Here is an 11,697-nt window from a genome sequence, read left to right as displayed (position 1 = left end):
TGTGCCTCAGACTGAACCACCTGTGCATCTGTGAGAGTGATAAATAGAGTTCTCATATTACTTTTGTGCAGCCCACTTCAGAGAGCACAGATCATTTCAAACCTACTGAATATCTATTTGCATTTAGTAGACCTCAACATATAAGCCTCGTGCTGTCTCCCTCACTAGGTGGCAGTAAATACATGTCTTTGTGGCGTCTTCTGTGGTAATTGGAGCAGAGATGGAGGCAGCGAGAAGATTAATGACTGCTCTTAAAAGGAGAGAAAAGAGTTAAATGAGACGAGCTTCATCGCGCAGCTCATTTGGTTCCTATTATCAGAATCTGATTAAACACAGAGGTCGAACATGTGCTGGACGTTCTGCAGAGACACAACAACAGGGCTTCACATGCTGTCATGTCTCATTCACAACATATATTCTGTATAATTTAACATATGCATTAATCATTCAGTCAATATATGAGCTGCAAAAATATAATATCATTATTAGTTTAATGGGTTAAAACTAGGAAGAGATTTGCGATTTGAGACATTTTGACTTAATAACATTTTGAAATACGATGTATTCCGTACCCACTGTAGATATGTAAGTAAGAGATTTTTGAAGCAAATAATATGAATATGAATTGAATATCTTTGGATTTAGGGCCGTCGGGCCAGACGAGTCATTTTTACCTTGGGCTTAAGGAAAGTATCATGATCATTTTAAAGGCCAAGCGTTTAATCAATAAAATGATATTTAGTTGGAGCTCGGTGACCTTCTGATTACCAGTGTGCTCTTTTCCAGCTTTAACCTGCTTCACATTCAGATGAAGCTCAGTTTGAAAGTTTGATACAGCTGGTATCAAGGTTCGGTGTCTTGAAAAGGCTGCGACCATTAACTCACAAACAAAACCTATAAAATGTGACATTAGACAGAATTAAATGGCACATCCGGCCATTTAATTCTGGCCACTGGATGGAAGTACCTGCAGACATTTTCACCATTTGTAGAACAAAACTTGTTCCTGCTATCCTGCTCTATTGCTCTACCTGTTTCTTCAACATGCTTTCTGTAACAAACCGGGTCAAACCGACACTGGCGCCTGGATAAAAGACCTGCCCACTCCCAACCTCTTAGAATTTAACTGTACGGCCATCACATGCATTGCAAGTACAATCCCACAGTACATCACACTACTACACTACTTCCATCTGGGAGCAGGTCCAGGTCCCTGAGGTGCAGAAGCAGCCATAGAACAAGGCTGAACAAGGTGTCTCGATGAGGACACCAGGAGCCTTTTTTACAGCTGTCCTGTCTGGTGTTTACGGCGAACGTTTGTTGTCAGTGACATGTGAGGAAAATCTTTATGTAATTTTGTGAGTGTGTGTGCATGTACTCAAACGTGTGTGTGTGTGTGTGTACAGATAGTAAAAAACAAATTGTCTGGCCCCTTCTTATGGGATTATACAGAGTCTCACCCTGTTGTGTGGTCCCACACTAGACGCAGCACTTTACTGCACTAAAAACACTGTCTTTTATATTATGTTGTTTTGTATTGTATATTTCATTTACTGTTCAATCGTGTTGTTATTTTTGTACCTTGAGACGACCTGTCGGGGACTACAGATGGAAAATAGCCTTCGGGCTAATTCTGGCATATTTACATTGCTGAAAATGTTCATTAATATGCTCTGTCCCTTTTAAATAAATAAATAAATAACTAATTTCCCTCCGGGGACACTAAAGTCTAAGAGTTTGGAGCCAATCAGGGCCCAGCATAAAACTTCACTTCAAGTGTAACATGGAAACTTGAAGCCTCCAGGTCACAAACACTGAGAATAAGCTTTACAGTGAAGCAGGAGACGTCTTGAGTCCAGAAAGTTTAAACATTTTAACGAGGTGATTCAAGGTTTTTTTGTAGGAAAATTATAGGGTATTTTTGTCAACACATCCTCGTACGTAAATGACAAAATAGGTGGATTGTCATGTGTCCTAAATGACAAAAAGGCAGACAGGACCTTCAGTAATTTATGCGGGTCACATGACTTTTAACATGTGGTAAAAAGCTGGTAATTTGTTTAGGTTTAGGACTTGGTTAGGGCTTAAATAACGTTACATCTACAAAACAGTTTTTACTTCATAAATCTCAACGACTTACAAGTGTGTGTCAGAGGTCGCACGTCTCTGGAGCTACTAGGGGTTAAGTGTCTCGCTGTGGGAACTGAACCTAAGTCTCTCACACCAAATACACCTGTTTTATCCACTGCGCCATCGTCACCCCCACCTTCACGGCTGGTTTTCTGGTGAGGACGGACTGAAAAAAGTAGTCTAAACGTATTTTAATCACTATTTTGAGTCACATAAGTGTTCTCAGAAGTTTTAAGTAACAGCATAATTTCAGCCATTTTTACACAATATAGTGGACATCTCAGCTCGTGAAATATTTAGAAGTTACTACAAGATGAACTAGTAGATGTAAATAAAATCTGCAGCCAGTAATAAGCACAGATCTGTTTTTAACCACACCGTGTCCTGTTAAAATGTGCTCAACATGCGGATTTACTGTGACTGTGCCTTCGATGAACACTGCGGCAGAAATGAAGCGGGCAGCGCTGCTAGTGTGAGAGACTTAAGTGTAAGTATATACAGTATGTGTGCAGTGGAAAATCCCTTTAACACTGTCCTGACTCCCACTGAAAGTCTCCTCAGGCCAGGACACCAGACCATCTGGGAGCAGTTAACCAGCGTCTGTAGCCGTAAACCAACCCAGCCCCCCTCCCCAGCACCAAACCAAACACTGTTTACAACCGTTATTCTGTTCTTTCCTAAGCTGAACTGGTGACATTTAAAATAGCTCATGCACCAGACACATTTCCTCAGAAACGTAGCCGAGCAGACAACAGTGTTGTCGGTTTATTGGAGAGCAGTCGTCCTTCCCTGTTTTACAACCTTTCACTTTATTAAGATCAGAGGGAGCAGCTTACTGACCTGCTCCACCAGCTTCATTAGTGCTGTTTTTTACATACTGTAGTGCCAAAACACTTCAGGAACAACATTCACTTCAATGTTATTTATATTGCGCCGACTCTAAGCAGAAGACATGTCATTGCACTTTTAATTTAGAGCAGGTGTACACAGGGTAAATCCTAATTCTTATCATTTCAAGTTTTAACATTTTTTAGCAAATATCTCCTTTCCTCTTGCTCATGTTGACCGTCAATGAAATGTAATCAGTGTTCAGTGTCATCCACTGTTTCGGAATTGGGATTTTTTGGGTCTCTGTAAATAATATCAAACAGAGTACTATCATGACCTGCTCTATATAAAAAGTGCAATGAGATGAATTGGAGCTATATAAATAAAACTGAATCATTTGAAATAACAAACCTAGATTTTAACATTTATTTCTTTACGCTGATGACACACAAATATACTTGCCCATCAGATCCACAGACCCTGGAATGCTGAGTTCACTTATCACTTGCCTCTGTGGAGTTAAAAAATGGATGTCAAATAATTTCCAGCTGAACTCAGACAAATGAGAAATCCTGGTCATCGGGTCTCAGCAGATGGCAAAACAAATACTGCCATCTGCTGGTTCCCTAGTGAATCACATTAAGCCTGTTGCAAACAATCGTGGTGTTTGGTTTGATAGTAATTTAAGTTTCGAGCAGCACACTACAAAGCTTGTTCAATCATGTTTTTATCATCTTAAAAATATATCAAAAATACGATCTATGTTAACTTTTAAGGACAATGAGAACATTTTACACGCCTTTATTTCATCACGCCTGGATTATTGCAACAGCCTTTGTACTTGTTTAACCCAAAAATCTATTGATCGACTCCAGACTGTCCAGAACTCAGCTGCCAGGCTTTTAACCAGAGCAAAGAAATACGACCACATCACCCCTATCTTGGCTTCATTACACTGGCTCCCAGTATGTTTTAGAATTGATTTATTTGATTGATTTTATTGATCACTTCATGGCCTCTCGCCCCGTTATATCTCTGAACTTTTAGTCCCATACACACCACCCCGTACCTTGAGATCCTCGGGCAGAGGTCTTTTGACTGTTCCAGAGTCTCGACTGAAAACTAAAGGGGACAGTTTGCAGTCGGGGCCCCGAGGCTCTGGAACAGTCTGACCGAGGAAATCAGAGCGGCTGAGTCAGTGAACTCTTAAAACATACTTTTATAGGAGAGCCTTTCCCCATTTTATTTGACTTTATTTTATCCTATTTTATTCTATTTTATATATATTTCATTTATTTTAATTATTGTATTTTAGTCTCTTAATTGTTTTCTTGGTTTTACACTTGTTTGTAACTTGTTTTTGAAAAGTGCTGTACAAATAAAGATTATTATTATTATTATTATTATTATTATTATGATTTAACTAGCCAGGTAAACCTCCTGAATTCCACAGTGAAAACATGCTTATTGTAGAAAGACTTACAAAATACTTAAAATGAAATAAAAACTCTATATTGCTGTCAAACTGTACAATAACTAATCCTCAATTTCACTGCTCATGCCTAAACACCAGGGTTGGCTAATAATTACACAAAATATAAAATTATGTAAAATGATGCTAAATGCAAAAGGCAACTAGCATTGCATCACCCTATCCATGCTACACACTTTTGTGAAGCTAGGAGACTCAGCTAGAACTTCAAACCAACCATTTTTATCCACACCAAACACGCATGAAACACCAAGCATCTAAATGAGCTTATATCACAACATAAATCGCTCTGTACATGGCTGCAGTTATAAGCATCCAGTTGTCTCTAATCACAACATATCCTCATGTCCAACCTCTCAAATCAAAGCTAATAACTCAAATCACTAAAATTACAGACTAATTACAGAGCTGCCAACTCTCACGCATTCAATTGACACTTTTCACACGCCTTCACATACATTAATTTTCTCACGCACTGGAAAAACTGATGTAGCCCAACTGATAGCGTCGACTCGGCACGATTACACTCCACCCAGCTGATGCGACACCGGCGGACGCTGTGACAGGAATCAAGCGAACCCGCTCTCGCGCAGTGAGTGGCGGACAGTTTGCGATCGGGTAACGTCGCTGTTACTGGTTTGCCAAATAAAAATGTATAATCTGAAGCACAGCCTGCTCTGTTGGGAATGTGAGCTGCACAGAGCTGCTGAAGTTAACGTGTGAGGATTTGTGGTGAAGTGTTTTCAGTTAGTTTCGTTTTGCACAGGTGTATACAGTCCTAAACGGGTTCTGTGTCTGTCTGTCTGGGATTCTATCATATCAGCAGAGCAAGGAATGAACAGCAGAATACAGGGCGGGGAGATTTTGAAAATTGTTGTGAATTGTGATTAAATGATGACGTTTTTCTCTGAAAAATCTTTCTGGAGATGTCAGATTACACAGATATGTTGGATAGATGCAAAAAGTTTCGAACATTCAGTCCAGGAGTTTCAAACTGAATTAAAATGAATTCATTTATCTTTGAGGTGAAAAGGAGCTGCATTTAAAGAGGAACTTCCCCAAACAAAGACACAACGAGGAGGGACGACTAAATCATGAAAGAAAAAGAAATACAGAATGCTTGAAAGCCACACACCTACTGAATTATATTCTGGTATATGCAGAAAAGGCAGGAAGTGGTGCAGAAAATTTCACCAGAATGCATGAAATTAAGTGTTGAATGCTAAAAATTTGCTGCTGCTTTGACCCGTAGTAGTGTTTTAAAGATAACTCCCAATAAAAGTCAACATTTAAACAGTAAAAATTGCCAAAATATGCACATTTGCCTGGAACATTTTTAGAATTGAATGATAACTGTTGTATTTTAATTTATTTTCATCAACTTTCCAGTTACAGTTGCATTCCAGATGCATTAAAAGATATTTATATTGATGGTTTATTACATTAAAAATAAACCAATTTACCAGACCAGGATGAAAATATCATATGTTTCTTTACTGCATCTCCATTTAGTTTGTATGTAAATATGTTATGGAGTCATATTCTTTAGCTTCTGACCTTTCAGAGGAGACCAGAATTATGTTTCTAGGCCAAATGGTTGAGGAGTTATTCCTGATTCATTTTGGGTTTGTTATTTTAGGCATTTTTCCTGGAAAAAGGTGGCCGTCACCAACAGATTAAAACTACCCATTTATTTTGAAGTTTTATTTCTGTTTCCTGTTACTATTCCATGTGGTTATAAGTAATTGGGACCCAGCAGGAAACGTGTATTTAACCTAAAAAATGTGACCTTTGACCCGAACCTCGGTCTCCTGAGTGAAAGTCCTGACTTTACTTGACTCATCCGTCCATGTTGGTCAGTTGGTCAGTCTGTCGATCCACCACTTTGGTCCAGACTGAAAAGTCTATGGATACATTGTTGTGAAAATGAGTTAAGGTTGTCACTGTTAAATGTAGACAAAATAAAATTTTGTGGATGGACTGGGGTGTTGATCAGCCTGCAAATCAGCCACCCAAACAAGCAGCGGAGGCTTCGGCAGACCACGCTGGATGCAGCGTGCGGGGGAAGTAAGACAGTAAACGCCAGGCGCTCTGTTGCAGCCTATTTAACTTCAATTAAAATTACAGGCTACATAACTTCACCTGAGAGGCCTTCATCTAGTTTTGCGGGGACGCTCTGCCGTCTGAATTCCCTCCCGCTGATGTCCTGGTTAGTTAAACAGTAATAGATTCTGGAAACTCCCAAACAGCGAGGATCAGTCTCTCTGCCAATGATCTGTGCTGCTCGTGTACTTCACACTTGCTGCTGAACACAGACTGTTTCTGCTGCTCCCTGATAAAAGAAAAATGTTTCTGCTGCTCCCTGTTCAGAAAAAAACCCAAGAACACTGGACTCTGATGGCAACTTGTTTTAACGAGTTAGATAAAAGGTAACACCCTGGCAGCGGCAAACAGCTTTGGTTTAATATTTGATTACATTAATGTTTAAGTTGAGATTTACAAGAAATATTTTATTGCTGCTGTGTGAAGGGAATACTGCAGGTAAAAAGCACCTCATCTGTTTAAAGTGTTTGCAAACCACATGTTATTGTACTTTCGTGTATACAGCAGTACATTTAAAAAAAAATTGGCAATACACTACTTTACACTACATTTATTATTGCTAACTTGACCGTGGAGTCCTACGCTTGCAAATATTAAAATAAGGGTCATGAAGTTCACTGACTCATGTTGTAGTTTTACTGTTTATTAACAGTTGAAGACAGCATGCTATGCTGAACAGCTGCTAAAACATACAACAAACTCCTAACGTTACCCAGAGGCCCCTTGCTTCACTCTCAACACAAATACTCGTCACACACTGCAGCGGCCTCTATTGCTCAGTGTAGATAGAGCTACGTCTAAATCACATCACAGCTACCCAGGGCGTTAAAAAGCGGCGAGTCGGGAGTGAAAATGTGTTGCATGAACGTTAGAAAGCTGTTGAAAGAGATGTGCAGAGCTGCGGAGGGGTTTCTTTGTACAGATTTTAAAGGCTTCTGAGACAAATGAGTGATTTTGGGCTACACATGAAATGATTTAACTTCACTGATGTTTTTGTTCTCTGTATTTGTGTCTTCTGTGTGATTTTTCCAATATTTAATCGAGCTTGTTGAGCGTCAGGAAATTAAACAGCTCTGTTCAGACGCTCATTACAGCAGTATTTTTAGTCTGCAGTCTGGTTATTTGTTTCGTGGTTGAAATGATCTCACAGCAGTTTATTCTCTTGGCTCTGACTCTTTTGTTTCTCTGCATTTGTCACCGTGTTGCTGTGAATCAGTTCGTCTTTGAGTGTCTGACTTTCTTCACGTTCGTTATGTTCTTCTGAATAACGAGTCTTACACAGTATATGCAGGAATTTATATTTTCCCCTTCCGTCATAAATGTTTACAGTTTAATGTTTCAGTTAAATGATTTTTAATGATTAAAAAGAAAAAACTCCTCTCAGACTGACTTGGTCACAATTTGCTCCAATCACTGAATTAAAACATCAGTATTCACAATCACTTTAAAGAAAAACGTTTAAAGGCATAATTCGACATTTGGCGCTCATTCGCTGTAGCACACACAGATATTTTAAAAAAACGCTGTTAAGAGCACGCCAAACCAACAGGCGGAGAGATACCCCTAACCCTAAAACCATGTTGGCCAATCAGAAGCCTGACAATGGCAAATCGAGGAAGGGGGAATCAAATGTGTGGACTGACCACAAAGTGGAGTTTTCCCTCAATATCACGCTCGAACTTAAAGATTATGGCAAATTTACACCTGCAGGAGTTTTCAACAGACCCAGGTTCAGGTTCATTTTCAGTGACTGAAAATGCAGTTTCATGTGGACGAAACACCAACAGCACAGAAAAGGCTGTGTTTCCAAAAAGTCCCGTGTTGACAGGGCGGTATCGAGCGGTATCGATCTTATTATCCAAGTCTGGGCAAGACAGTGAACAAGAAAAAAGAAAGAACTTGTAGGAAGGTTTTCAGAAGCATTTTGATTTATATTTGTTGAAATTTTCAATCAATAAATCAAATGCTCTGACACAAAGAATGAAAAAGTTCAGGGCTGATATTTATCAAGCTTCTCAAAGAGCCATTTTAGTGCTGAGAATTCATGAAATTTACTTCTACTTTTAAACTCAAGAATAAAAGCAAGTTATCAAACGCAATGAATCACTCTCATAGTTATTTCAGAAGCTCCAGAGGCCTTTCAAGTGGTCAGGAGCTGCCAGCAGGGCTTGTGATGGCGCTGTGGAGACGGAGACATGCGGAGAGGAGAGGAAGAATTCTGACGACGCGCAGTTAATAAGACGGGGTCGGGCAGCGCAGGCATAAACTTTGTCAGCGAGTTGGTGAGGGACGCCATCTCGCCACTGACTTTACACAGTGATGCGTTTTCAGTTAAGCTGAAGGTGGAGATGACTCTTTGTTCCTTTGCCACAGGACAAACTCAGCAATGCTGATGATTTAGGGCCGTCACAACCATCAATGAGCCGAATAGTCGTGGAAACATTTATAGCACTTCAGCTCCACACACTGTCAGGCGTTTCATCGACTTCGCAACAACACCCCTGTAATCTGACAGAAACACACTTCACGCAAAAAGCCGGCTTCACAGGAGCAGTAGTTTTTTTAGCATTTGATGGCGCTCACATACAGATAAACTTTGTTATCTTTCATTAATGCGCAGGCCGGTATCATCTTGAAAATTCTTCATTGTTGAATGTGTGTTGAACATAAACTCCTCTGAGTGATTTGACCGTTCAGTGTGAATTCATCTGAGAATATTCTTAAATAAGGAAATCTCTTCAGTGATTGTTCCTTGGCTACATCGTCATCCAAAATCCTGTTTGCGGATTGTGTCGTGAATCAGACACTTTAGATTTAGTCCTACACTTCAACCAAATTAGGACTGAGATGATTGATAACTTTTCAGCGCAGCTTTGAGCCAACAATTATTTTCTTCTTAAGTCACATCTGAGCAGAGTTCCTGCGAGTCATTCTGAGAAGCTTGATAAATACGGGCTCTGGTATCAATTGATTGGGTCTGAATGAAATGATCGACGCCGCCCACCTGCGCGCTCGCTGCCCCGGCACTCACTGTGCATAAACGTGAGTTTTGGGGGAGTTTCTTTGGAGGGAAGCCTGAAGCCTGAAGGGAGGGAGTTTTTCAGTTGGATACCCACCTGCCTCCCCCAGCATTTATCTGCTTAACATCACAATTACCAGTATAGTAATCCTGAATCTGTGAAGCTTTGAAATTACAGAACTAAATGAATGGGAGAAGAAGAATGACATCACCGGGACTCCAGATGAGGTCCAAGACTGAAACGTTAGTCACACAAAAGGTCTTTGCATCAGATTTTACAACAGACATGATTTTTGTCTATTTTGTTGCTCCACGCGAGAAGTGGGCTGGTGAGGACAGGTGGCCCCCCCCGCCTGCCCGTGTTCATGTATTCAGGACATGTTGGACAGTAACGTGGTGTGGTGCTCACTGACCGACCCTCAGGCTGATTCAAAGCTTGTTTTACCGTCTGCTTCACTTTAACTCCGCCGCTTTGACTCCGAGTTTCCACTTGTTGTATCCAGCAGCCTGCCGCCGTCCAGCTCGCAGCGCTGCAGTATCTTTTTATTGACGGGGAGGGAGCACATTAGGGTGTGTGTTACTCAAAATTGTGGGAAGAAAAAAGTGTTGTAGTTGGGGACAAGAGGCTGCTCAAGGTTAACTATTTGGTTACTGGTTAGGGTTAGAGTTACGCAGGTTTCAGTCAATTTTATGCAAAGTCACAAAAAAAGTTCAGTGTGTGCTTGAGCGCAGTTTCCCTCTGTAGGCTACTTGGCGTTCTTCATGTTTGCACTGCTGTGAGCATTCACTGTTCAAGATGTGAAGATTTGCATGATGGCCGACTGGTGAATTCAACTAAATTATCTACAGAACAAAGCAGCAATACATAACAAAAGGTCTCTCGGTGCACGTCTCATATGGACCCTCATTTGTGATGTTAGACCCAACCGTTCCCACCACGAGGAGGCACTTGCTGACAGTGGAAAGGAAAAACCTTTTTGCTAATAAGTTAATGGGATGAGGCTGCACACAGAGGGAGAGAAAGAGGAGGAGAGAGGAGCTCAGTGCATCATGGGAAGTCTCCTGAAGGATCTACCTGAAGGATGGTTCAGGACTCACCTGAGCCAGCCTTAACTATAAGCTTTATCAAAGAGGAAAGTCTTAAGCCTGCTCTTAAAAAGGTTCCGTAGTTAACTTTGCTGAAACTGTCACTGTATCCTGACAGCAGAACATGAGACAGATAATCAGGTTCCTCTGGAAGCTCCAGCTGATGCAAGAATCCACAGGGACAAAACAACCAATCAGAGCCAGGAGGAGCCTCAAGCTCAACATCAGAGCTACAGAAGAAGAAGAACAGAGCTACAAACACGTCCCAGCTCCACGGCGAGCTCCAGGCTCAGCGTGTTCCACGCCGTGGAGCTCGAACCGACGGGCGGCAGAGAGGCGGGGGATAACTTCTGAGGGGGGGCAGAGGTGTACTATAGAAGTTCCTCTTACTCCTCCTCCTCTTCCTCCTTTTCTTCCTCTTTTTCCTCCTCCTCTTCCTCCTTTTCTTCCTTTTTCCTCCTCCTCTTCCTCTTTTTCCTCCTCCTCTTCCTCTTCCCCCTCCTCCTCCTCCTCTTCTTCCTCCTCTTCCTCCTCTTCTTCCTCCTCTTCCTCCTCCTCTTCCTCCTCCTCTTCCTCCTTTTCCTCCTCTTTTTCCTCCTCCTCTTCCTTCCTCCTCTTCCTCCTTTTCTTCCTCTTTTTCCTCCTCCTCTTCCTCCTTTTCTTCCTCTTTTTCCTCCTCCTCCTCCTCCTCTTCCTCCTCTTCCTCTTCCCCCTCCTCCTCTTCTTCCTCCTCTTCCTCCTTTTCTTCCTCTTTTTCCTCCTCCTCTTCCTCCTTTTCTTCCTCTTTTTCCTCCTCCTCTTCCTCCTTTTCTTCCTCTTCCTCCTCCTCCTCTCTCTTCTTCCTCTTCCTCTTCTTCCTCCTCTTCCTCTTTTTCCTTCTCCTCTTCCTCCTCCTCTTCCTCCTCCTCCTCTTCTTCTTCCTCTTCCTCCTCTTCCTCCTTTTCTTCCTCTTTTTCCTCCTCCTCTTCCTCCTCTTCCTCCTCTTCTTCCTGTTCTTCCTCCTCCTCTTCTTCCTCTTCCTCTTCCTCCTCTTCCTCTT

The sequence above is a fragment of the Micropterus dolomieu genome, linkage group LG22, assembly GCF_021292245.1.
Source record: "Micropterus dolomieu isolate WLL.071019.BEF.003 ecotype Adirondacks linkage group LG22, ASM2129224v1, whole genome shotgun sequence".
NCBI classification, from domain to species: domain Eukaryota; kingdom Metazoa; phylum Chordata; class Actinopteri; order Centrarchiformes; family Centrarchidae; genus Micropterus; species Micropterus dolomieu.
The sequence above is the reverse complement of the archived record's forward strand: the minus strand, read 5'-3'. Positions refer to the sequence as shown.